Genomic DNA, 3,983 nt, shown 5'->3' on the forward strand with positions numbered 1-3,983 from the left:
AAGGTCTGATAAAACTCTGCACTAAACCCATCTGGTCCTGGGCTTTTTTTGTTTGGGAGACTATTAATAACTGTTTTCATTTCATGAGCAGATTAGATGTTAGATGCATGTTAGATTGTTGATCTGATCTTGATTTAACTTTGGTACCTGGTATGTGTCTAGAGAATTGTCCATTTCATCCAGGTTTTCCAGTTTTGTTGAGTATAGGCTTTTGTAGTAGGATCTCATGATTTTTTGGATTTCCTCAGTGTCTGTTATGTCTCCCTTTTCACTTCTGATCTTGTTAATTAGGATAATGTCTCTGTGCCCTCTAGTTAGTCTGGCTAAGAGTTTATCTATTTTGTTGATTTTCCCAAAAAAACAGCTCCTGGTTTGGTTGATACTTTGTATAGTTCTTTTTGTTTCTATTTGGTTGATTTCAGCCATGATTTTGATTATCTCCTGCCTTGGACTCCTCTTTGGTGAATTTGCTTCTTTTTGTTTTAGAGCTTTCAGATGTGCTTTCAAATTGCTGGTATATGCTCTCTCCAGTTACTTTTTGGAGGCACTTAAAGCTATGAGTTTTCCTCATAGGACTGCTTTAATTGTGCCCCATAAGTCTGGGTATGTTGTGGCTTTATTTTCATTAAACTCTAGAAAGTCTTTAATTTCTTTATTTCTTCCTTGACCAAGTTATCATGGAGTAGAGTGCTGTTGAGCTTCCACATGTGTGTGGGGATTCTGTTGTTTATGTTTTTATTGAGGAGCAGCCTTAGTCCATGGCGATCTGATAGGATGCAAGGAATTACTTCAATCTTCTTGTATCTGTTGAGGCCTGATTTGTATCCAATTATATGGTCAATTTTGCAGAAGGTACCATGAGGTGCTGAGAAGAAGGTATATCCTTTTGTTTTAAGATAAAAAATTCTATAGATATCTGTTAAATCCATCTGTTTCATGACTTCTGTTAGTCTCACTGTGTCTCTGTTTATTTTTTGTTTCCATGATCTGTCCATTGCAGAGAGTGTGGTGTTGAGATCTCTCACTATTATTGTGTGCAGTTCATTGTGTGCTTTGAGCTTTAGTAAAGTTTCTTGTCTGAATGTAGATATCCTTGCATTTGGAGCATAGAGGTTCAAAATTGAAAGTTCCTATTGGTAGATCATACCTTTGATGAATATAAAGTGTCCCTTCTTATCTTTTTTGATCACTTTAGGGTGAAAGCCGATTTTATTTGATATTTGAATGGCTGCTCCAGCTTTTTTCTTGGGGCCATTGGCTTGGAGAGTTGTTTTCCAGCCTTTTATTTTGAGGTGGTGTCTGTCTTTGTCACTGAGGTGGGTTTCTTGTATGCTTCAAAATGTTGGGTCCTGTTTACATACCCAGTCTGATAGTCTATGTCTATTTATTGAGGAATTGAGTCCATTGATATTAATAGATATTAAAGAAAGGTAATTGGTGCTTTCTATTATTTTTGTTGTTAGAGTTGGAAATCTGTTCATGTGGCTATCTTCTTTTAATTTTGTTGCAAAATTACTTTTTTGCTTTTTCTAGGATGTAGTTTCCCTCCTTGTGTTGAAGTTTCCCATTTATTATCCATTGAAGGGCTGGATTTGTGGAAATATATTGTGTAAATTTGGATTTGTCATGGAATACTTTGGTTTCTCCATCTATGGTAATTGAGAGTTTTGCTGGGGTGGCATTTGTGTTCTCTTAATGTCTGTATAACATCAACCCATAATCTTCTGGCTTTCATAGTCTCTATCGAGAAGTCTGGTGTAATTCTGATAGGCCTGCCTTTATATTTTACTTGACATTTTCCCTCACTGCTTTTAATATTCTTTCTTTGTTTTGTGCATTTGGTGTTTTGACTATTATGTGGCAGGAGGAATTTCTTTTCTGGCCTAATCTATTTGGAGTTCTATAGGCTTCTTTTATGTTCGTTGGCATCTCTTTCTTTTGGTTAGGGAAGTTTTCTTCTATAATTTTGTTGAAGATATTTACTGGCTCTTTAAGTTGGAGATCTTCACTCTTTTCTATACCTATTATCCTTAGGTTTGGTCTTCTAATTGTGTCCTGGATTTCCTGGATGTTTTGGGTTAGGAGCTTTTTGCATTTTTGCATTTTTGCTGCCCTGCCACTTCTGAGCTCTCAATATAATTTTTAAATAACTCCAAAAATATTAACTGTATGATACTTTAAAACAATATATCACTATTAGGCTTTTTTAAATGAACATAAATAAAGTCTTTTTGTGTGTTTGTTTGTTTGCTTAATTTTTAGTAGAGCTTAAAATCTTGGCTCTTACTGTGGTACAAACCCAAAATAAGAACAATTTTTAGACATTAAAGTTCACTGTAATAAGGCTGCACTTAATGACTCATATCACCAACGGATTTTACCTCCATAATAGCTAAGCTGAGCTGACAGTTCTGCTGCACCAAGAAATGAATTGTAGCCATGTTTTTTCGAAATGAATTGTAGCCATGTTTTTTCGGTACAGATTTCCTGCTATGGCCAATGATATTTGACGTGATTGTCTTCATTCTAGCCCAAAAAATTCATACTTGTTTTATGCATATCTGTTGGGCACCCCAATGTGCACCCTTCTTTGACTCCCTCTTTGGAGGTTTAATGTAAAAATATGGAGTGTTCTATGCCTCTCCTTGGTTTGTATAATGACACAGAGACCTTTATATATATAATTTTAAAGTTCAGGTACTAAGTTGGACAGATTTTGAGCTATTCTATCCTGACTATGCTTGCCTGGCCTACTCCCCAGACTATTTCCCAATGCTGTGGCCTCTTACCTGCCATTGTAGTCTTGCTCTGGCATCTCCTTCTTCATTGTGTCTCAATTACCGAGTCCCCAGGTCCCACCTGAGATCATCTCCCTCTCTCTGGGCAAAGAATTCCCACTTTTTCCCCTCCTGTCCAGCTATAGGCTGTTGTACCCTTGATTTGATAAATCAGAAGATGGTGGAGAACAATGTTTTACAAAATACTGACTCAGGAGATGCTTCATGATAACCACAATACCAAAGTCTGAACCAGAGCTCTGTAACTAGATCTCTGGGTGCAGAAATCTGCAATTGAATGCACAGTGCACAAAAACATCCCCCAGTAATTTAATGATAACACTTAGGTTAGGTATGACCTTAGTTAGTTTTTGTTATCCTTAGATCCATGAAAACTCAGCATACATCAATACCAGCAACTGGCTGACATGCAAACTGGGCCCCTTACCATTCCCAAAGCTCTCTGGGAACTGGAAGGGGAGCCAAATTGTTGGTTTGTTTCAGTTTTTGATAATGGTTTTGCTTGTCTTTTATCCTCTGTGTGTTTTGGCCACAAGTCTTACAATGTTTCTCATTATAGATATGGGACCCTTACACATGGACTTTTTAAGAAACAGGGAATTCCTGGGCCCAAACCTCTGCCTTTTATAGGCACTTTGATGAATTACTACCAGGTGAGTGCTGATTTAGCTTTCCCATATATGGCTTCTGTTTGTGGCCAATAGTAGCTTAGTTTTATTAAATGTTCCTTATACAGAAACCCTAAGATGTCAGGCCCTCATACTGTGTGTTCTTTTGATTCCTGACATTGGCAAGCTCACAGTCAAAGGCTGAGTAGCAAAATTTGTGCTATTGTCTGCACAGGATTTTCTTCCAACAGGATCTGTGCTTCCCTTGCACATATTATTTAAAACAATTGTGATATTATTACCATTATTATTTATTGTTTATTATTATTACTATTATTATTATCATCATCATCATCATTATTATTATAGTGTTTGTGCTGTGTATGTGTTGTCTGTGTATGTATCTATGTGTGTGTGTTGGTATACAGAGCCCACAGGAAGGTGTCATGTGTCTTGCTTTCTCATTCTGCCCTTCCCCATTGACCCATCCTGCTCTTGATGCGTCAAACATTTTTTTTTATTAGATATTTTCTTTATTTACATGTAAATTTCTCCATTCCCAGTTTCCCCTCCAAAA

The 3,983-nt window shown here is 36.8% G+C and overlaps 1 pseudogene; it reads left to right on the forward strand.

The window, feature by feature from the left end:
* Positions 1 to 415: 415 nt before the first annotated feature.
* LOC116104703 overlaps positions 416 to 3,983 on the forward strand; it is a 49,960-nt pseudogene continuing 46,392 nt past the window's right edge.

This window comes from Mastomys coucha, unplaced genomic scaffold, assembly GCF_008632895.1.
Source record: "Mastomys coucha isolate ucsf_1 unplaced genomic scaffold, UCSF_Mcou_1 pScaffold22, whole genome shotgun sequence".
Lineage (NCBI taxonomy): Eukaryota > Metazoa > Chordata > Mammalia > Rodentia > Muridae > Mastomys > Mastomys coucha.